Source organism: Chenopodium album, chromosome 6 (genome assembly GCF_948465745.1).
Source record: "Chenopodium album chromosome 6, dcCheAlbu1.1, whole genome shotgun sequence".
Classification (NCBI taxonomy): domain Eukaryota; kingdom Viridiplantae; phylum Streptophyta; class Magnoliopsida; order Caryophyllales; family Amaranthaceae; genus Chenopodium; species Chenopodium album.
This window is the reverse complement of record NC_137839.1, coordinates 51,761,774-51,786,839: the sequence shown is the minus strand read 5'-3', so window position 1 is coordinate 51,786,839 and position 25,066 is coordinate 51,761,774.

Here is a 25,066-nt window from a genome sequence, read left to right as displayed (position 1 = left end):
TTCAAGTTTCTAATAATCCTCTTTATCATAATTAGAAATAAGTTTAGGAACTACCTCGTTTTTATCATTGGTTGAAGTTACCTCAAAATCACCACCTTCAATTACACGCTAAACCTGGTAATTTTCAGCCTCGATAAAGATCTCCATTATGTTCTTCCAGTAGGTGTAAAACTTACCATTTAACATAGGTGGATGTTCAGTAGATTACACTTCTTCAAGTTTCTCCTTGTAGTTCATCTCTTCTCAAGAACTTAGTTAGCAAAGCTATCCACTTACACGTGAGAACGTGCTCTGATACCAATTGTTAGTTGAAACGAACACTACAAGATGGGGGTGAATTGTATGTGAGTTCCTAGTGACTACTTTTGCAAAATATAAAACAGAATAAAAAAGAACTTTGCAGTGCACACAGGATTTTACGAGGAAACCTTCTAGGGTCCAACTATAAGTAAAACCTCGACCCTTCTAAGGGATTTCCAAACCAAACCAATTCACTATACTAGGGAAAACACCAAGTTACAACCTATTATAAAACAAACCTTTACTCACAAGTTCCAGATTGAACTTGAAAAACAGTAGGACCCTATCCTATCCAACCCAAGTTCTACACTTAGATTCACTCGTACTACCACAGTACTACCTCACAGCTTTTTCACTTAAAGCTTACACACTTATATGCAATATAAATTTCACACACACACACACCCAATAACCCAACCAATAAGAAAGATAGAACACCTCGTATATGAAAGGCAAGCTAAGCACGAAATCCAAAACTAATATGACAAAACAAGTTTGGCAAACTTACACAATTTAAGCACAATGATTTCTTCACGCATAAACTTACACAAAACTTTTGATTTGAGATCTCTACTATTTATACAAGATTAACTCGTATATCAAGTAGGGTTTACAAAAGATAAAAACGCTAATTATCTAAATCTCAAAACACGGATTTTAAGTAGGTTGTTTTAAGAGAAATCCTTTTTGGAAAATAAGATAAACAAATATATATTAAAAAGAATAATATCTTTTCAATAAACCGATTTTAAGAAATACAATATTTAGAAAATCTTTTCTTAAAATCTATCCTTTTATCTTTTCCATTTTAAAATTATTTACCACGTAAATTTGTCACGCTTCTAATAGATTTGATGCACATCCTAATTAACACATTTAACAATAAATCTAGAAGATAAAATTTTAACTAAATTGATATTGTTCTGCCGCAATTCTGTACTATCGGATTTGTTGGGCTTCACGCAGACTAGGACCAAGTTCTTGTTGTCACTTATACTCAAGTCTGCAACTGGAACTTCGCAGGCTAAGTTCTTTCAGAACTTACTGTCTCCAAGTTCTTGTTAGGGTACATTCCTGTTAAGGAACATAGTTCTTGTTAGAGAACTCTTCTTTTATTTTGACTGACTTTTCTACGAAGGACTCTTCATGTCTTCTTAGCTTGAGTTACTCTTCCATCACCATGGTCTATTTCACCTGTGCTAATCAAATACTCATACACCCTTATTAATTGAGTTTTCTTATTAGTTTAAGTCTATCATCATCAAAACTCTTAAGCTTTAACACGAACAAACAAGCACATTCAAGTTCCTTGTCATCTACAAATCGAGTTTTACCCACATTTGACACACGACCGTTATCCAACGTGAACAACTCTGGGATTTCATCATTGTCAACCGTGGAATCCACATCGCCATTCACATTTCGATCTAAATCATGTGTTTTTGTGTCAACTGAGGATGAAAGTAATTGGAGAAAAAGTAGCTATCTTTTTAGTGAGATAAGCATTGCATATGAAACCTTCAACTTGAGCCTTATTACCAATTTTTCGTTTCCAGTGATTGAGGAAACTGCAATTATATTTAGATATATATTGATGTATAAGAAGGTCATGACACTAAATGGGATGTAAGAAAGTGATAAAGGGCCTTTGATTTACCTTTTAAAAGGATACATGCATCCACCAATATTGAATAGGTCCACATAACTTGACCTCATATGACAAATGAATTGGTAAATGCTCCATGGATTTGAAGAATGTAGGAGGGAAAACCTTCTCAACTTTGAAAAGGATCTCAGCTTTGTTTTTTTTTTTTCAATCGCTCAATGTCACTAACTATAATTTTGTAGCAACACAAATCACCAAAGAATTGGCTTATCTCTGTAATTGCATTCCACACATGGTTAGGGATCAAATCTTTCAAAGTAGTGGGCAACAACTTCTCCATGAACACGTGACAATCAGGGCTTTTAATTTAGTAATGCTTACATGCTTGCAAATCAATGCATCCGCTCAAATTAGAGGAGTAACCATCAAGAAACCGCAGTTGTTTAACCCACTCACACAAAACCTTTCTCTAAGCCTTGTCAAGAGTGAAAGGAGCGTTTGGCATGAATTCTTTTCCTCTATAATCCTCTTGAAGATGAAGCTGAGGCCGTTTACAATATTTTATAATGTCATTCCGTGCTGATGGCGTGTCACAAGATAGCTTTTCACATCCATTATAGTGTGAATCAACTGATCAAAGAAATTTTTTTCAACGTGCATGACATGTAAGTTGTGACGAATTAGCATATGCTTCCAATATGGTAGCTCCCATAGAGTGTTTTTCTTGAACCACCCTTTTGGCCTTTTTGAGATGTTAGAATGCCTCGGGGCCATATGTTGCCTTTGGAAGGCTTTTCACACATTCCTAAAGTTCCTCTTCTGACATGATGTTGTGAGGTGGTGAACCTTTCTCAACTTTATTTTTACAAAATGCAATTTTACTATTTTGAAAAGGGTAATCTGTCGGAAGGAATTGGTGATGGAAATCAAACCAAAAAATTTTACCACCGTGTTCGAGCCAAAATGCTTTGCTTTTCTGAATGCAATATGTACAAGCTTTCTTACCTGTTGTTGTCCAACCAAACAACATACCATAAGCCAGAAAGTCACTAAAGGTCCATAGGATGGCTGCTTGAAGATTAAAATTTTGTTTTCTTGAAATATCGTAAGTATTTGCGCTAACTTCCCAAAATTGTTTGAACTCGTCTATAAGAGGTTGCATGTAAACATCTAAGTTGCCCTTATTGTTTTCAGGACCAGGAACGAGCAACGAAAGGAACATGGATTGTCTTTTCATACACATTGAGGGGGCAACTTATAAGGGGTCAAAATGACAAGCTAACAAGAATATTATCCCCGAAACTGACCATGTGGAGCAAAGCCATCTCTATATAGGCCAAGACGAACATTACGAGGTTCAGAGGCAAAATCAGGAAAGCAACTATCAAGGTGTTTCCAAGCTTCACTATCACTAGGGTGTGCCATTGTGCCTTGAACTCGAGGATATTTTCCATGCCATGTCATTTCCTCCGAAATATTTTTAGTTGCAAAAAATCCTTTGCAACCTGGGTGTGATAGGGAAATAAAATAGAACATTCAAATGCACTAAACTACCTTTAGAAGTCATCTTGTATCGATCACTTCCACACACCCTACTTGTAGATAACTGAGCATCATCCTTCCAAAACAACATACATCCTTTCGGGCATGCATGAACCTTTTCATGGGGAAGCTATAACCCCTTAACAATTTTCTTCACCTCATAGAATGTCTCGCCCATATGGTCGTTGTTAGGAATCGCTTCATTAACCAAACTAGCAAACCCATCAACACATCTATACAACAAATTATACTCGCACTTTAGGCTTGTAATTCTAGAAGCCATCTCTAACACAGACATTGAAATCCCTTTGTACTACCTGCATTTCATATTATTTGCAACGATTTGACATTTTACCTCTCTACTTTATGTCAAATCGTTGCAAATAATATGAAACGGAGGTAGTATAATGGTTGTTCAGAAGCCCTCAAAAAACAAAAAAAATTCTTCGTTAGGCTCCTCCTCTGATGAAACACTAGCCTCTTCGAAATTCCCATGATCCTAAGGCTGACCAAATGCATCCAAAACTATTTCACGATATTCATTTGATTGCCCTTTAAGAGTTCCTGGAAACCCTTCCCCATGACACATCCACTCATAGTAATTAGGTACAAAACCCTTGCGATACTAATGATGTTCAACCGTTTTTGCATCCCAGATCTGTTTGTTCTTACATTTAAAACATGTACACCTAACTTCATTCGGGTTACTCTTCTCGAGATGATCATTGACATATTTAAGGAATTCTTCTACCATTTTCACGAACTCTAGATGAATATAATTCTCAATCTTCCTTACATACATCTAACTACGTTCTCTTCGTTTCATGATTACAACTTCTACACAACTCACGCATATGTATAATCACATTAGTCATAAAGCACGCTATATATTCATTATCCAACAAAATGTTATGGAAATGCGAATGAGATTTGAAATGATTTTCAAGGGTCCTTATCACTCCAACCTAACCCATCCTTTGACGTTTAATCTCACTAAAGGGTCCTTATTGTTTTGGGTGTTTTTGTCCCTCGGGAGAGTTACAACACGAAGACTGATCCGGCTTGAGCTGCACCTGCAAAATAACGGAGACTCCGGGTGGTTGGAGCTCCGCCTCCGACGGTCAAGTTAGTAACTTGAAAAGGAATAAAGACTACGGAAATTTAGGTGGGTATCTGTTCGGATTCCAAGCTCAGATGTCTCTATCACAGGGACAGTGTGTAATAATAAATGATCAAACGTGCCCTCTAAAAGAGGGAAATCTCCCTATTTATAGGGTCCTCGGGATTTGTGCCCCTGATTAGGTCATTGATCCCTAATCATTGGTGGGCTGCGCCGCATTACGGCTTTCTCGAGATTTGGGCCTGAAGGCCGCCTTTTTTCCCTTAACTTCTGGAATGACACGTGTCAAGCAGGGATTGGTCCACTTTGGGCCATCCTGAGGCTGACACGTGTCACCCTCTGATGGGACCACGTGGCAGGGTAAAATTACCCTAAACATTTGCCCCTCACAGATGTGACGTGGCACGCCACGTGGCATCTGTGACACGTGACACACTCTGATTGGAGGTAATTTTACCATTAAAGAGTAACCGTTCACCTTCCGAGTAAATTACGAGAATGCACCCATATTTACCCTCTATATATAGCCGTTGACCCTCATAATTTGGTACGTTTACAAAAAAATTTCTAGAGAAAGAACTTTGAGAGAGCAGAAGTCATCCGTTTGAGTCAGGCGCAAGCAAGAGAGCTCGTTTTCTACCGACCCAGCTGGACCCGCCAAGTTTTAGATATCACTTCAAAAGGTACCGTCTCTACCTCTCTCAGCTCTTTTCTTTTTTCACCGCTTGTACATATTTCTTACAATAAATGGATGCATCACCAACACACACGGCACAGCCTAGGTTAGAGTCCAGCCGGTCACCAGGGACGGCTGAGTCTAGGACTGGGACTGCCGTCTCGGGGTGTTGGGACCACCCTTTGCCTTGGATTCCGACCAGTTATGTGTATGTGCAGGACACAATGGCTCGGATAATGTAGACGGCTACTGATCAAAATTACAGAAGCGAAGGCTCAGGCGGCTAAACGCCTGAGGGAGACACGTCTGGTCGGGGAGACCAGACGGCTCTGGAGAGATCCCCTCCGCGCGCCCCTTCAACTCCCGCTGATTCCTTTTTGGAAGAGTGTGACCAAGGCGGCGATGAGGCCGTCTCTGCCCCCTAGACCCAAAATGAGGAGGAGACGGAGAGCGACAGCTCCGCCTCTACCTCTGAGAGCAGTGATGATTTACCCCCGCTTGCGGATAGCGAGGAGAAAGAAAAGAAAAAATGGAATGAGAAGGACCGGATCCAAATGGAGGAAAACTTAAAGAATTTTACTGGAATGCACCCGCTTGGAGACGGGTATAGGATCCGAGTGCCGCATGAGAATGGCACCATCGCCTGGGAGGATGATTAAGAAAACGCCAACAGCTATTTCGGCTGTTATGAAGCGACGTTCAAGGCTGGTCTTCGCTTCCCCCTTCACCAGGCGGTGAAGGCAATTTTGAGAGGCTACGGCCTCGGAGTCTGGCAACTTACCCCCAACTCTTGGACAAACATTCTGGGGTATGTTGCCGCCTGCGAGTTCCAGGGGCTTAACCCCGGCTGGGAGGCTTTTGCTAGTATGCATTATCTTAGCAGAAGCCCAGGCGGCTGGAGGGCGTGGTACACTCTAACCACGCATCCCCAATATATGATGACCTTGGACAAGGTCTCGAAATTCGACGGCTGGAAGCACAGGTTCTACCTGATGTCAGCTCCAACCAGACAGCAGAATTATGAATTCCGTCTGTATAATAAGAAGCCCGACTTGATGGGCCGGAAGTGCGCTGTTCCCCGGATCCCAGAGGAAGATTTTTACAAGATCATTGAGGCAGACTTTTTCGGCCTCACAGACGCGACCTTGTCAACCGGGGAAACAATAAAAGTCCCCAAGAACTGGATCCCCAAGAGCACCTGGTTCAGGGACGAGTGTTTCCTAGCCGCCTGCGGGCTAGGGCACATGTTTACCAAACGTATGCGCCTGAGTTTATATCCGTCTGTAGTATTTTTCTATCGAAATTGATTTATGATATTGACCAATTTCTTTCTTTTTGCAGAAGAAGCATTAAACATGTTGCAGACGGAGAAAACTCCCAAGCGGTCCTCTACAGTCATCCGCAAGGAGCTTGCGGAAAAAGCTGCGGCTGAGGTCAAAGCCAAGGTAATAAACGCCTGACCATTTTGCAAATTGGTCTTAAAAATTATTTTTCCCGGATGCTAACTTTAACTTGGTTATTTTTGCAGGGAGGAGAGGTTGGAAAGACGTTTGAGAAACAACTCAAACGGGCTAGGGAGGAGACCCCCTCCGTCCTCAACAAAATCAAAAAATCCACCTCCGCGTCAACTCGTGGCGAAACGAGAAGATAGGCGGCAGCTTGTGCCTCAATCTCGTCAACCCCTTATCAGCAACCGGGGGGTTCTCTGCGCCTGCAAGCGGTTCCCGCTTGGCCGGCTCTGAAGGTAAGAACCCTTTTGAATCCCCGCCCGAGCTGGGGTGGCCTTTGCGAGTGAAATCCCACTCCCAACAGACGTCATCCTCAGACGGTCGGCAACAGATAGGTTCTGCCTTAGTTTCGCACTCATCACGTATTGATTGTGGTGCAGATCAATCTCCCCGCTGGCCAGACGTCCAGAAGAGGGATAAAGACAGTATCCCTAGGCCAAGGCCATGTTGGAAGCCGTCCGGAAGAGGGATAAAGACAGTATCCCTGGGATAGAGACGTTCAATCTGGAACGCATTCTATCCCTTCTGGCTGAGGTAAGAAACTTGTCAATTTTATTTCTTTCCAAGTGTTTTATCCCGCCTGCAATACTTATACCGCCTGCTTTTTTGCAGGCCATGCTGCGGATGGACGGGCTCAAACGTCCTTATTCCCGCAAACGGGAAGAGGTAAAAAGGGCCAAGAAGTCCGCCATAAACGCTGATAATATTTCTTTACACTCGACTATCGTAAATGAACTTGAAACTAAAGCAATCATTATGACACAGGCGTCTAGAATCCAGCAGCTGGAGTCAAATCTGGAGACGGCCAAACAGCGGGCGACTGATGCTGAGACGGCCCGGAAGAAGGCGGAGGAGGCCCAGAAGAAGGCGGATGAGAGCGCCAAAAAGGCTTATGAGGCGCTCAAGAAGGCCTAAACGAACCTTGGCACACTTCAGGGTGTTTCTGAAGAGAACACCAACCTGAAGGCCAAGGTTCAAAAACTAGAGAAAGAGGCTGCTCAGGCTCAGAAGAACTTTGCAGCTTTCCTAGAGACGGAGCAAAACCGCCTTGTTGCTGAGAGTGACGCTGACAATGACGCCCGTATGAAGATTGCCTGGGCTGCCTTGTACCCAAACGCGGATTACAGCGTCTGGGCACTGGCGCACAGCTATGCCGAGTACGCGGTGTACCTGAGAGAGCAAGGTGAGCAAGAGCCTGACTCTTTCGAAGCCTAGGTCAACTCCAACAACGAGCTGTCCGCGCCTCAGCTACCTGGTCCGGGTGAAGCACAGGAGATACCCTCAGATGATGAGGAGGGGGACCAGGAGGCACCATCTGCAGGCAAGAAGTGACCATTCAGCAGCAGTATGCCAATCTCTGTTTTAATCTTTTTCTTTTATTTATTCAGCGGCAGTATGCCAAAACTTGCTTTTCCGGCCTGTGTGTCGAGTATATTTGTATTTACCGGCTAAGGATCCGGGTTAATTAACAATTTCTCTTTCTCCCGGACGGGGTCCGGATAACATTTAATCCACTACAACCGTTTGGTTGGGTGGACTTTTATGAAATGCACCGACTAAGTCGGTTTTGATCATTTTGCGTCTGAATTTTAATTTTTGCAAATTTTAATTTTTCATTTTTGCCTAACTTATCAAAAGCATGCGGCGATTTTTTTCCTAACTAATCAATAGTCTGGCTGTCCTTGCCCCTGGACGGCTGTGTGATTGGTTTCAAGTGGAGTTGGTTGATTGACTTGAAAACGTCTGATGCTGCAAAGAGCATAATATGTTTGTAAGTCAATCAATCACAGTAGTGATTGCCCCAAACCAAGTGCATAGCCGTACACCAACAGGCGATCCAGTCACTACCCAGACGGCGCTTGTCCGTCTTGATAGAGATTTCGTAGCCATCGAACAACTCTTTTGCCCCAATTGGGGTGGGAGGTGCAATTTTGGAATAAATAACCTAAGTAAGAACTTCAGTCGGTGACCGACTAAGGCCTCTAGGCATCCGGTATTTGGAAACTTGATCGTTCTTCATAGGTCATTTCGGTCAGACGGCTATGAGTTGACCAATTTGGTCGTTCAATTTTTGCCGTCTACATGGGTACGTAGAACCGACAAATACTCTGTTCTCTGCGACGATTGCACCCAGAGGGGCGTCGCCGGACGCCTTTGTCCATGTTGGGACAGGCGATTTTATAAGATGAGCAACCATCCGGCCATTTTAGCCTCTGGTCTTGTTTGAGACCGGTTGTATAGCCACTAAACGTTTTTGTGCTTAGTTTTTAGCCAAATGTTATTGAATTTACACTAAGTATCGAACTTAGTTAAACAGAAAAATTCGTCTGGGTCATTACCCAGGCGAACAGACAATTATTAAGTCAAACTTAGTAAAAATACATAAAGAATCCATCTGAGTATTACCCATGCGGAAAAACAAAACTTGCTTGCAAACAAGGTCTGATTTCTCATTAATTGACTCATTGTTTACAAAAAAATTACGTTCTCAGAAGTAGTATTTTTTCAAATTGTCTACATTCCAAGTTCTAAGCATATGCCTGTCGTCTGGAGTTTCCAGGCGGTAGGTGCCGTCCCTTACTTCTTCATAGATCCGGTAGGGGCCTTCCCAATTTGGAGTTAGCTTCCGCAGCTCATTGGCCCTACCGGTTGCCTCCATTTTCCGTAACACTAAGTCGTCAACTTTCAGAGGACGCTTGTGTACTTTTTTGTTGTAGGCTCTAGTCATTCTCAGACGGTAAATCTCATGACGTATGGCGGCATTGCCGCTGCGTTCTAGGAGTGAATCCAATGCTAGGCTCATTGCTTCCCAGTTTGCCTCTTCGTCATATAGCATGACCCTGAGAGTCGGCTCGTAACGTTCGATGGGCTAGACGGCTTCAGCACCGTAAACCATGAGAAATGGGGTTTCGCCGGTTGCCCCTTTTTCTGTTGTCCAGATGGCCCATAGGACATGAATTAACTTTTCTGCCCACAAGCCACCGACTCTTTCTATTTTCTTCTTAATTCCGTCTGAGATGAGTTTGTTGAAGGCTTCAACTTGGCCGTTTTCTTGGGGCCGGCCGACGGATGCAAAACAGCTTGAGATCCCCTGATCTCCCAACCAAGTTTTTATCTGAGGCGTCTCAAACTGAGGACCATTATCAAACACCATAGACATAGGTACCCCATACCGGGTGATAATGTTCTTCCAAATGAAGGAAATTACGTCTGAGGTCTTGATATTCTTAACCGCCTCAGCCTCCACCCACTTGGTGAAATAATCCACAGCCACCAGGATGTAGCGCTTTCTGCCTGGAGCGGGCGTGTAAGGACCTAGGATGTCCATGCCCCATTTTGCAAACGGGACTGGGCTATGGATGGCCGTCAGATTAGTAGCCGGACGGTGAATGAGTTTGCCAAAATTTTGGCACTTGTCACATTTCTTCACCAACTCCTTGGCGTCTGCCTCAAGAGTGGGCCAAAAGTAATGTCGTCTGGCTCTGAAGGCTAGGGACCTGCCGCCTATGTGGGAGGCGCAGAATCCCGAGTGCAAGTCTTCGAGAACTTCCTTCCCCTTTTCTAGGGTGACACACTTCAACAGGGGCTTAAGAAACCCCGCCTTGAAGAGTTCTCCATTTCTCAACTCGAAGCTCGCAGCTCGCTTCATGTGGCGAATCAGGAAGTGTGCCGTCTGAAAGATAAGCCCGGATGTCATCCATCCATGTAGAGCTTCGGTCCAGAACTCCAATGGGATATTCATAGATGCTTCTCTTTTCAAGAACTTCACAAAAGACAGACCGAGGTGTATCATGGCAGGCGGAAGACGCCACTTTTGACAATGCATCCGCCTGGTTGTTTTCCGACCTAGGAACTTGATTTAGCCGGAATTCGTCAAGTGCCCCGGCCTCTTCTTTGACTGCCTGAAGATATTTGATCATAGCCGGATGAGTAGCCTCATAGCTTCCCTCATACTGGCTAACAACCAATTGGGAATCAGAGTAGGCGTCAATTTTCATGGCCCCTGCCGCCTTACAGATGCGAATGCCGGCTAGCAGGGCTTCATATTCCGCCTCATTCTTAGAGGCCTGAAATTTGAAGCGTAGTTCATACTCAAATCTGTCCCCTTCAGGAGACTTATAGATTACGCCTGCACCACAGCCGTTCTTTGTAGAGCTCCCGTCTACGTACACTTTCCAAACCTGATCAAGATTATCCGGAGCCACCGGTTGGATCATTTCAACAATGAAGTTGGCAAACGCCTGACCTTTCACTGCTTTCTCGGTTCGTAAGTGATTTCAAGGCTTTGCATTTCAATATCCCGTTTCAACATCCTCCCGGATGAATCCAAGGTAGACATTGGCCGCTTGAGTGGCTGGTCAGTGTAAATCACCACCGGATGTGCCAAGAAGTAAGGCTTCAATTTTTTGAATGCCATATACAAAGCAAGGCCAAATTTTTCAACCATGGGGTACCGGAGTTCAGCATTTTTAAGAACATGGCTAATGAAGTAAACCGGGAGCTACATGCCGTCTCGCTCAGCAAGGAGAACGACACTGAGGGCATGATCTGAGACGGCTAAATACATGTACAACGTCTCCCTAGGCAAAGGACTGACCAACCTAGGTAGATAATGTAAATGCTCTTTCAACCTCTGGAACGCCGCCTCAGCATCATCCCCCCATTCAAATCTGGTCTTCTTCCTGATTGCTTGGAAGAAGTAGAGGCATTTGTCGCCTGACCGGCTGAGGAACCTCCCCAAGGCGGCCAGACAACCGGTGAGTCTCTGAACTTCCTTGACAGAATGGGGTGACTTCATGTCAATCACCGCCTGTATCTTTTTGGGGTTAGCCTCTATCCCCCTTTGATCAATCATGAATCCGAGAAACTTCCCAGACTCAACACCAAAGACGCATTTCTTTGGATTTAACATGACCTTATGTCGCTTGAGGGTGGTGAATGTTTCTCGGAGATCAGCAAGGTGATCCGTCTGTAGCTTGGATTTGACTATCATGTCATCAATATACGCCTCCACATTCCTCCCAATTTGATTAATGAAGACCGTATTAATCATCCGTTGGAAAGTGGCAGGCGCATTTTTCAAGCCAAACGGCATCACAATGTAACAGAATAACCCCTAATCAGTGACGAAGGCCGTCTTCTCTTTATCCTTTTTCCACAGGGGTATCTGATGGAAGTCGTAGTAGGCATCCATAAAGCTCATCAAGGCGTGACCGGCTGTAGAGTCGACCAGACTGTCGATCTTTGGAAGCGGGTCCTTTGGACACGCCTTGTTGAGGTCTATGTAATCAACACACATGCGCCTGGTCCCATTCGGTTTCTTAACAAGGACCACATTGGCTACCCAGTCGGGGAAATTACAAGGCCGAATGAACCTGGCGTCTAGCAGCTTTTTGACTTCGGCAGCTGCCGCCTGACTTCTTTCCTCGCCGTGGTTTCTTTTCTTCTACCGGATGGGCTTCTTTTTGGGGTCCACGGCGAGTTTGTGGACAGCGAGATCCGGGCTGACGCCTGGCATCTCTTCCACTTCAAAGGCAAAAATGTCTTTGAATTCCTTCATCAGAAGGTGCAAGCTTGCACCCAAAGTAGCATGAGCAACCGTCCCACCCTTTACAGTACGTTCTGGACGGCTTTCATCCAGAACGAGATCAATGCTTTCACCAGCCGGTTGGGGACGGAGCTCATCTGACCGTTCACCGGTCACTGATTGTTATTTTTTCTCTTTCTTCACCTCCACCAGCAGAGGTGCCTTTCTTTTATTTCCGGCTGCTGGTGGGGCAGGTGCTGGGTCGGCATCCTTGACATTTTCAAGGTCTATTGGTTCCTGGCCGCCTGGGGCCACAGTGTCTCGGACGGCTGAGAGATAGCACTCTCGGGCCGTCTTCTGATCCCCATTCAGGGAACCAACAGAGCCGTCATCCCTCTCATATTTGATGAGCACCAGAGACGGGATGATTACTGCCTTGGCTACATTGAGGGTTGGACGGCCAAGGATAATGTTGTAGGCGGTCAACTCCTCAACGACCAAGAATCTAACGACAATATGTCGTCCCTGGCCTTTTTTTCCCAGCCGGATGGGTAGGTCAATTCTACCGGCTGGGTAGACCATCCCACCCCCAAAACCAACCAAGGGGTGGGTGACCGGATGCATGCTGCTGACATTGTATTTCAGCTTTTGCAGGCACCGGAGACTGATGATGTCTGAGGAACTGCCGGTGTCAATAAGGATCCGTCCAACCAATTGGTTGTCCACCTTACATTCAATGATAACCGGGTCATCATGCGGACGGCGGACGGCGGACGGCGGACGCTGCCCCTATCCTTCTTAGTGATCAAGACGTCTGGGAAGGAGGAGCTTGCAGACGCCTGCTCGTCATCATCTTTGTCCATCTTTCGAAGATGGCTCTTGGTGCCCCGGATGGTAGGGCCACCACATGAGAACCCGAATGCTATAGTGTAGACCGGCTCCTTGTCAGTATTCGAACTACTAGCAGGCTGGGGGTAATCTTGGAGGACTGACCCTTGGTTTTCTTTTTTGCCCCACCTAGGGACTTAGAAATGTAGGACTTCAACAGCCCTTTGTCGGCCAGACGGTCCAACGTCCGCTGAAGACTAAAGCAGTCGTTGGTGTCATGGCCAACCTCCTCATGGAATTGACAGAATTTATATTTGTTCTGTGACTGAACAGAACTCTTCATTGGATTTGGCTTTTCAATGGACAGCCGGTCCTTTACCTCCATGAGGATGGAGTTGCAGTCTTTATTAAACTTGTACTTGGGAACGTACGGTTTAAACTCTTTCTTTTTCTTCTAGGACGGCTGGTCAGAGTAAGTAACCGCCCAGACTTCTTTTCTTTTCTTGCTCTCTTCTTTGTTTTTGGCCGGCTGAGCTGACTGGCTGTCTTTCTGTTTGTCAGACTTCTTGGAGTCCGACTGGCTACCAGGCGAGCAGAGGTCGGTAGCTTGAATGTAGCTTTCCACCTCCCTCAAGGCCGCCTGTAAGGTGAAAGCCCCTTTTCTGACTAGGTCGAACTTAAAAGTCGACCCGTCTCTCAGACCTTTGAAAAAGTCTGTAAAAGCTACCTCGTCAGACAGTCCTTGAATCTGAATTCTTATCAGATTGAACCGCCTGACATATGAGTGCAGCCCTTCTCTCTCTCCCTGCCTAACAGTGCTCAGATCAAGGCTTGTTTTCTTAGCAGGGATGTTCATTGAGAAGTTGGAAGCAAACAGGAAGGCGAGCTTCCTAAAACTATCGATGGACCCGGCCGGCAAGTTGCCAAACCATTGTTGGGCAATGCCCTTCAATGTAGCCGGGAAGCACCGACACTAAGCGGCATCATCCAACCCCTGCAGATACATGAGGTTGGTGTAAGCCATGAGGTGGTCTTCCGGATTGGTGGTACCATCATAGGTAGCAACCAACACATTCTTAACCTTGGCCGGCTGGGCCGCCTCGGTTATCTCCCGGGTAAACGCAGAAGGCTGTTCACCTAGGCGCAGCAGATGAAGCTGCCAGTCCAATGGCTGGACATTTTGATATGCCGCCTGACCTCCAAAGAGAGCTGGCTGCATGAAGTGAGGGGCATACTGTCCGTAAGCCTGAGTAGGCACATACGACACAGCTCCAATCATCTGAGGGCCAGAATGGACGGTGTTACCGCCTGTCTTGCTCCCATGCAGAGAGAGAGAATTCCCTGCAGTAGAGTTGTTGAAGCTGTCTGGAAAGTTCAACGTTGAAGCCGACTCAGACAGCTGCTGATTCCTCTTCCGGTTGATTATTTCCCGGGCATCAGGAATTGATTTTTTTACTTCCCACCGGCTGCTGAGTCCGACGGGTGTTGTTGTTCCTCTAAGGAAGGAGAATTTTTTACCAATCAATGGTCTCGGCTGCCTTCTCCTTTGGATGAGGAGTGGGCTGCCGGTCTCTGACTGACTTCCCCTTCTCCGGAGGAGTCTTCTTCGCCGAATGACCTTTACTTGGGCCAGCCCGGCTTTGGGTGATCAACTCTTTAATTTCACCGTTGAAACTGGTCATGAATCTCATGAGTTCGTCTCGGGTGACAGGGGTTGATCCAGCTGCCGTTTGGGTTTCCCCTTCCGGCTGCCCAGAGGGTCGGCTAGTACCCGCCTGGGAGGCACCCCGCTCCAGAGTGTCTCTGGGCCGGATGCGCTTGGTTATGAGAGAGCCATCATTGGCTGTAAAGGTTTCGACCCAAAGATCCTCATCTTCATGGTCTGTAAAGACTTCTGGGTCATCGCCCGGACGGTTAGGGGGTGGTACAGACTCTTGAACCATCTTCGAGGTACTCTCCCCACAGACGGCGCCAAATGTTTTGGGTGTTTTTGTCCCTCGGGAGAGTTACAACACGAAGACTGATCTGGCTTGAGCTGCACCTGCAAAATAACGGAGACTCCGGGTGGTTGGAGCTCCGCCTCCGACGGTCAAGTTAGTAACTTGAAAAGGAATAAAGAGTACGAAAATTTAGGTGGGTATCTGCTCGGATTCCAAGCTCAGATGTCTCTATCGCAGGGACAGTGTGTAATAATAAATGATCAAACGTGTCCTCCAAAAGAGAGAAATCTCCCTATTTATAGGGTCCTCGGGATTTGTGCCCCTTATTAGGTCATTGATCCCTAATCATTGGTAGGCTACGCCGCATTACGGCTTTCTAGGGATTTGGGCTTGAAGGCCGCCTTTTTTCCCTTAACTTCTGGAATGACACGTGTCAAGCAGGGATTGGTCCACTTTGGGCCATCCTGAGGCTGACACGTGTCACCCTCTGATTGGACCACGTGGCAGGGTAAAATTACCCTAAACACTTATCACTCCAAGCTAACCCATCCTTGGAAGTTAAATCTCACTAATGAATGTATGCCAGATTTTCAATTCTATGGAAAATCTGGAAGCATTTCCCTACCGTTCTCCAAGTACACAATGTAGGTAATTAGATACACCTATATATGTACCTAGAGAACATTGTAGAGAAATGACAACCAAGGATATTCCTTAGAATAAAAAAAGGAATACAATCACAACCTAAGTGAGAATAAACGTACAAGGACAGTCTCAACCGGGGAGTATTCAAGACATACTCCTAATGTGTATGCCTTTAACGGGAATCTAGGCATATGATTATGCAAATGATTTATTTACAAATATATAAACTAAACTAACATACATAATATATATTAAACAAATATATCATAATTAAACTAAACAAAAGTAACATATCATAGCACCATAACATTATTATAATTAAACCAAATCACACCAAACCAAAGTAAACTAACATATCATATTAAACTAAACCAAACAAAACTATCGTTTTATTATATTAAACTAAACTAACATACTTACAAAAAAAAACTAAACTAAACTTAACTAAAACACATTATATTAAAATAAACTTAACTAAACACTAGGTGAAAAAAGGCATTAGGCAGCTGTTCAAACCCGGTCTAAGGCACCGGTTTGCACCGCTGCCTATGTGAGGGGTTCCAAAAACCAAATTTTTGGCACCGGTTCAAAACCGGTGCCATAGGGTGGAATAGGCACCGGTTAACCGGTGCCATAGGGTGGAATAGGCACCGGTTAACCGGTGCCTAAAACTGCTCTCCCGCCATTTTTTTTTTGGGTGGTAGATATTTTAGGCACCGGTTGCTGCCTAACCGGTGCCTATTCACCAAATTTTTTTTTTGTTTTTTTTTTCCATCGTGCAATAATATTTAAAAAAAAACCTGTTTCCAGCAATAATAATAACCCGTAATTCCAGCAATTATATTAAATATAATAATTAATATTATTATTATTATAATAACTAATAATAATAATAATAATAATAATAATTATTATTATTATTATTATTATTATTATTACAATAAGATAAAAAATAATATTAAAAACAAGAATTCAATTATATATATAGATATAAATATTCCCAAACGCAATACAAAAAACAAAAAAGTTGCTTACATATACAAATAATAGTAAGTTCATATATAATGAATAATAAGTTATATAGTTCAAAAGTTAACATAAATAATTTACAATTACAATGCCATTTACATGTTGAAGGTGATAAAAGACGCCAACATGTCACAAACTTCATTAAGCTCCTTGATTGTCAACGGACCATCCTTTTGGACCTTGCAAAACTTGAAATACAAAAACATTATTTTAAAAATAATTAATTAGGCAAACAATATGTATTTTATCAAATATTACCAATATGACTTCTATATATCCCATTTCCTACATTACTTATCAAATGAACTATTTCTTTCTCATAACATGTCAATATTGGATAGTTGTATGTGTGTAAGCCCTAAAATTGTATAGGGGAGCATTTTATTAAGGTTTATGACGCTTTTTACTCAAAATAGCCCGAATATGGCCTATATGACTTTACTTTGCCCATTTCCTACATTTCTTATTAAATGAACTTTATTTATCTCATAACATGTCAATATTATCTAGTTATAGGTGTATAAGGAAAGAAATCACATCAAAAGAGCATATTAACACAAAATTGCCCTAATATGGCCCATATGACTTCTATTCAGCCCATTTTCTACCTTTCTTGTGAAATAGCCTTTTGGTTTCTCATAACATGTCATTTTTGGATAATATTAGGTGTCTAAGGCTAAAAATCACATCAATATAGCATTTTAATAAGTTTAACTACGCATTTTACTCAACATGGCCCAAATATTACCTATATGACTTCTATATAGCCCATTTTCTACATTACTTATCAAATGAACTATTTCTTTCTCATAACATGTCAATGTTGGGTAGTTGTATGTGTGTAAGCCCTAAAATTGTATAGGAGAGCATTTTATTAAGGTTTATGACGCTTTTTACTCAAAATGGCCCGAATATGGCCTATATGACTTTACTTTGCTCATTTCCTACATTTCTTATTAAATGAACTTTATTCATCTCATAACATGTCAATATTATCTAGTTATAGGTGTATAAGGAAAGAAATCACATCAAAAGAGCATATTAACACAAAATGGCCCTAATATGGCCCATATGACTTCTATTCAGCCCATTTTCTACCTTTCTTGTGAAATAGCCTTTTGGTTTCTCATAACATGTCATTTTTGGATAATATTAGGTGTCTAAGGCTAGAAATCACATCAATATAGCATTTCAATAAGTTTAACAACGCATTTTACTCAACATGGCCCAAATAGGGCTTATATGACTTCTATGTAGCCCATTTTCTACATTACTTATCAAATGAACTATTTCTTTCTCATAACATGTCAATGTTTGGTAGTTGTATGTGTGTAAGCCCTAAAATTGTATAGGAGAGAATTATTAAGGTTTATGACGCTTTTTACTCAAAATGGCCCGAATATGGCCTATATGACTTTACTTTGCCCATTTCCTACATTTCTTATTAAATGAACTTTATTTATCTCAGAACATGTCAATATTATCTAGTTATAGGTGTATAAGGAAAGAAATCACATCAAAAGAGCATATTAACACAAAATGGCCCTAATATGGCCCATATGACTTCTATTCAGCCCATTTTCTACCTTTCTTGTGAAATAGCCTTTTTGTTTCTTATAACATGTCATTGTTGGATAATATTAGGTGTCTAAGGCTAGAAATCACATCAATATAGCATTTCAATAAGTTTTCGAACTTACCTCATCAAGCTGTTGAGTGTCCGTACAATGAGTCACAATGTCAAGCATGAATCTCATCACATACAAAGCACAATCAAGTCCATTCTCTTGTTGTGCGCACTAGCATATGACAAAAAAATCACATCAGTGAAACATGCAAAGGAAATGAATACAAATAGGCATGTGAGTAGCCATTTCGGCTCAAAATGGCTTTATTTTGATGAATTGGACCCAAAACCTTAGAACTTGGCGATTTTTATGTAATTTCAAATGACAAACAATTATAAATATGTGATTATGAGTTGTTTTGAGATGCAAGGAGTTTATAAGTTGAGAAATGAAGAAAATAGGCAAGTAAGTAGCCATTTCGGCTCGAATTGGCTTTATTTTAATGAAATGCGCCAAAAAAATTAGAACTTTGCTTCTTTTATGCAATTTCAACTCACAATCACTTATACATATGTAATTATGATATGGTTTAAGAATGTATAAGTTTTTTAGTTGAGAAATGAAGAAAATAGGCAAGTGAGTAGCCATTTCGGCTCAAAATGGCTTTATTTTGATGAATTGGACCCAAAAACTTAGAATTTGGCGTTTTTTATGTAATTTCAAATGACAAACACTTATAAATATGTGATTATGAGTTGTTTTGAGATGCAAGGAGTTTATAAGTTGAGAAATGAATAAAATAGGCAAGTGAGTACCCATTTCGGCTCAAAATGGCTTTATTTTGATGAATTGGACCCAAAAACATAGAACTTGGCGATTTTTATGTAATTTCAAATGACAAACACTTATAAATATGTGATTATGAGTTGTTTTGAGATGCAAGGAGTTTATAAGTTGAGAAATGAAGAAAATAGGCAAGTAAGCAGCCATTTCAGCTCGAATTGGCTTTATTTTGATGAAATGCGCCAAAAAAATTAGAACTTTGCTTCTTTTATGCAATTTCAACTCACAATCACTTATACATATGTAATTATGATATGGTTTAAGAATGTATAAGTTTATTAGTTGAGAAATGTAGAAAATAGGCAAGTGAGTATCCATTTCGGCTCAAAATGGCTTTATTTTGATGAAATGATGAAAATTGCTTAAATTTTTTTTAAAAAAATATGCAACGGCAGCCGCACCGGGACTCCCGAGGGAGCCGCCCCCGCTGCCGGAACAGCGAAGGCAGCCCGTGCCGAGGCCACAGCAGCCCCGACATGTGGCTGCCAAGGCTGTAGCAGCCACGGCAGGTGGCTACCAGTCTGCTGCAACCTTGGCAGCAGCCTGCCTGGGCTGCTGCTGCCTTGACAGGTGGCTGCCATGGCTGTAGCAGCACAGGCAGGTGCTGCCGAGGCTGCAGTAGCCATGGCAGCCGCCTGTCGAGGCTGCAGCAGCCTAGGCAGGCTGCTGCCAAGGCTGCAGCAGTTTGGCAGCCACCTGTCGTGGCTGCTACAGCCTTGGCAGCCACATGTCGGGGCTGCTGTGGCCTCGGCGCGAGCTTCCTGCGCTGTTCCGGCAGCGGGGGCGGCTCCCTCGGGTGTCTCGGTGCGGCGGAAGTTGCATATTTAAAAAAAAAGAAAATAAGAACTTGGCGATTTTTATGTTATTTCAAATGACAAACACTTATAAATATGTGATTATGAGTTTTTTTGAGATGCAAGGAGTTTATAAGTTGAGAAATGAAGAAAATAGGCAAGTGAGTAGCCATTTCGGCTCAAAGTGGCTTTATTTTGATGAATTGGACCCAAAACCTTAGAACTTAGCGATTTTAATATAATTTCAAATGACAAACACTTATAAATATGTGATTATGAGTTTTTTTGAGATGCAAGGAGTTTATAAGTTGAGAAATGAAGAAAATAGGCAAGTAAGTAGCCATTTCGGCTCGAATTGGCTTTATTTTGATGAAATGCGCCAAAAAAATTAGAACTATGCTTCTTTTATGCAATTTCAACTCACAATCACTTATACATATGTAATTAAGATATGGTTTGAGAATGTATAAGTTTTTTAGTTGAGAAATGAAGAAAATAGGCAAGTGAGTAGCCATTTCTGCTCAAAGTGGCTTTATTTTGATGAATTGGACCCAAAACCTTAGAACTTAGCGATTTTAATGTAATTTCAAATGACAAACACATATAAATATGTGATTATGAGTTGTTTTGAGATGCAAGGAGTTTATAAGTTGAGAAATGAAGAAAATAGGCAAGTAAGTAGCCATTTCGGCTCGAATTGGCTTTATTTTGATGAAATGCGCCAAAAAAATTGAGAACTAAATAATTTACCTCCTTATTAATCAACTTCACCCATGCACGTGGCCAATCAACAAAGCTACCTACAGCTTGCCAAAGCGTTGTTATCTCAACCTCCTCTATCGGTACGGGTAGTGGGATGTCTTCGAATCCCTCAACCACTGAATCGATCCCAACCGAGTAATGATGTGGCCCCGCCGTAGCACCCGTCGTTGGTTGGGCACTACCATACGCCACCAAACTCAACGCGGTACTATTTGCATGCCCCGGGGCTAGAATTGCACACCGGGTGTCTTCCTACACAAGTATATATATCAAAAGAAGATAGTTAAATAGGACTTTTACAACAGCATAGATAATATAAAAAAATTCATTAAGGTAGAGGGTTACAAATCACCTGTAACTCTGGAAATTCATGCGGTGTTGGATTTTCAAGCTCCCTCGAGTCCGCATGTGTAGGAGTAGGAACCTGCAACAGTACATCAATCATTGCACCTCAAATCTCAATTAACTCGGTATTTTAAAACTTTTAATAACCCAATTGATTTTACCTCAGGTGGCACATCTTCACCACATATCTCATCTCCTCCATGTCTATCACCTTCTCATTGTCCTTTTGGTTCAGAACATGAGTCGACCGGGGTACTAGTGAGGAACGGCAAAGTCGGTAAGTTCATCAGCTTCGCCCAAGCATTCAATTCACCAACTAACTCGTTGCGTACTTGTTCCTTAATTGATGCCACCTTGGCATCCAACTCCCCCGGTGAGTTAACACTGGCTCGAGATCTACCCGATTTTGTGTATTCGGGACCCATCACCTTATTCCATCCAAGCAATGACCCTCCCGAACCTACTACTCGTCTTGGATGCTATGGCCTTCCCAAAGCCATGGTGAAAGGGTCATTCTCCACACTTGGTTCAAATTTGCCCTCCACCATCTCTTGAGTGTGCTCAAGCTATAGCATAAAAAAAAAATGAGGTCAGTAAAACAGTTAATGGTTTGTACAGTGATTTAGATGCAAAAGTGACTTAATTTCAACAATTCATAGGTAACTTACAAGCTTATCCGCCATTTTTTTGGCTTCCGGACCCTTGATGAACCATTTTCCGGTTTTCTTATCAAACGAATGGAGAGAACAAAAGAAATCACCGGCACGACTCACCAATGTAGTGATCGTGGAACTAGAGGGTTCCTTCGATGCCACTAGAAGCGCTTTAGGGTATAAACCCGAACCGACCCACTCAGGACTCTTTTCACCAAAAGTCTTAGGACTCATACGATGGACGTATTCCTTCTTTTCTGCATTCGCTTGATTTTGCTCTCGAAGTTCCTACAAAACAAAAAATGTTAGTGTCATTACTACAAAAAGTGTCAAGCTATTATTCAATTGAGATCAGATTTACACAAACTTACAATGGCTTTCTTTTGACTCTTCATTCTAACGAACTCTTCCCAATCATCTTTTGACACGGTCGGCCATATTTTCCACGGGAGACGGTCATCCTCTTTGGCATTCTTCTTCTTTGTTTGCACCTTCTTCTCCTTGTGGATCCACCGATTAGTCAACTTGGTCTTAAAGCCTCTGAATCTTTCCCCTAATAAAGAGACAAACACCCTTTTCTTCTCGGGATCATTAGGAATAGAAAACTGCCTCTGCAAGCACAAATTAAAACCGATTATTAGTTTCTATTTAGTAACAACCATAAGGTTAAGGTATCTTAAATTGTCTAAATGTGCCAAAAACACACTTACCCTTGTATCATCCCAAAATGCTTGAATCAAACCCTGAGGCACTTGCCGCATTACAAGTGTAATGGGGATTTTCCGCGAACATATGCCAACTTGATTAGCATATTGTCGACGCCATTTGGGCCCGGGTTGGCCTCTGTTGTCATACTCCAAGACCATGGGACCGTCCGGTTTCTTAAAGCTTCTCGTCGGACCCCTTCTTTTTCTTTCAGCCAGTGCCTTTCCCCCTCCCCCCTCCACCACCTGTGTTGTTTTCATCTTGTCCTTGGCCTTGACTTTCAGGAGTCGGGTTCTCACCAACAATCTCACGTGTTGTATTTACAATGGCCGGTGCACGTTCAGCTGCAATTTCAAAATCGTCAAGCCTACGCTCGAACTCATCTTGAGCCTGATCCTCTGGCTCACCCAAGTCATCCTCCTTATTCACATCATAAGGCACATCACTATCATCGGAGTCGTCATCCTCGTACTCGTCCTCATACTCATCATCGTCAATGTCCTCTACCAAAGGAGGATCATGATCGTCCGCCATGAGATATAAGCACCTGTCAAAGCAATCATAAAACAATATTAGTGTACAGTAAAGTATATGCATGATAGTTATTATGGTTATGTAGAAGCTATTTAAGCCATTTTCACCTACTTATTATGGTCCTATAACCTTGTATATGCATAATAATGAGTACAAAATGCCAATTTCAATCTACATATGGAAAATAGGTTGTTAGAATGAATAAATGTTAGTTCATACACAAAACAAAGGAGTTGGGTTAAGTAGAAGATATTTATGCCAGTTTCACCTCCTTATGGTCCTATAACCTTGTATATGCATGATAATGAGTACACTTAGGCAATTTCAAACTAAAAACATGTTAAATATATTGAATGTAGGTTGTTAGAATGAATAAATGTTAGTTCATACACAAAACAAAAGAATTGGGTTAAGTAGAAGCTATTTAAGCCAATTTCACCTACTTATGGTCCTATAACCTTGTATATGCATGATAATGAGTATACTTAGGCAATTTCAAACTACAAATAGATCATTTTCGCCTACTTATGATCCTATATACATGATAACTAAACTTTATTTGCAATGAAACCATTACTAACTTTTAATCAAACTACCTCATTCTGAAATTACTTCATTGTGGTCTGATCGCATATAACCTGCTTCGTTGTCTATGTCATTTAGTACAACAGGTCTAGCAACAGTGAAAGGTGCTGAATCATCAAACGCATCATATTCTTCCTCATCCTCAACATCTCCAATGCCTAGGATTCTTCTTTTGCTTGCCAGCTAGCACTATAGACCATTTTGAATCCATTGGGTCAGTTACGTAGAACACTTGCTTAGCTTGAGATGCAAGGATAAATGGTTTCGCACTATCACTCAAGTGCCCAAGATCTACAAGAGTAAAGTCCTCATGTTTGACGTTACGCCTGATATTATCAACCCACTTACACTTGAAAAGAGCAACCGTGAAGTCACAATAATCAAGCTCCCATATTTCTTGAATTCGACCATAGTATGACAACTCTGCATCGACAGGTGATTTATCCTTAGAACTTGCAAACTCCCTTGATGATGCCACAAGAGTTACACCACTGTTTTGGGTGGAGGAAGATTTCAAATCACGAGCCTCGGTCCAAAAAGTGTACCCATTGATGTCATATCCCTCAAATGAACGGACATCATCCCTAGGACCGTACGCAAGCCACCGTACTGTATCGGTCACATTAGTATCATTCAATCCACTCATTACTCGTTCACGAAACCAATCAACAAATTTCTTATTATGCAACTGCATAAGTGCCCTTTCACCTTTGAATGGAAATTCGGCACGCAAACAAGCCATGTGCTCGTCTAAATATGGGTGCACATCTGAAACATGGTGCAACACATAAAGGTGTGCTTGTAAGAACTGATCTCGGTCTGGTGACATTCGTTTCGACCCAATTGTGCCATGACCATCAAGTCTACCTTCATGTCGAGAAGTAGGAAGACCAATAGGTTGAGCAAGGGTTATGTAGTCCGCCACAAAGTTACCTATCTCCTCACCCACTGTCCCTTGCATTATACTTCCTTCAGGGTGAGCTCAGTTCCGTACTTTATCTTATAATGTACCCATGTGTCTTTCAAAAGGGTAGCACCACCTCATGAACACTGGACCGCACAACTTAATCTCACGCACCAAATGAAGAACCAGATGAACCATTATGTCAAAAAATGAGGGTGGGAAATACATCTCAAATTTGCACAAAGTCACAACCACATCTGCTTGCAAAGCATCTAGTGTACAAGGATCAAGAACTTTGCTACAAATTATATTGAAAAACGAACAAAGGCTTGTAATCGCTTCCCTCACGTGTTTCGGTAGAATACCACGGATTGCAATCGGTAGGAATAATTGCATCATAATGTGACAATCATGGGATTTCATACTTGTCAGCTTCAATTCTCCATTTAAGGTGACAAATCTTTTCATGTTAGATGAGTACCCTGATGGAACCTTAATGCCGTACAAACATGCACAAAACATACGTTTCTCTACCCTTGACAATGTATAGCAAGCCGGGGGTAAATAATTCTTTTCATCCTTCCCTTTACCCTTAACTTTCTTCTTTGACGCATCTTTGGCCTTTCCCTTTCCCTTGATCTTCTCCTTCCCT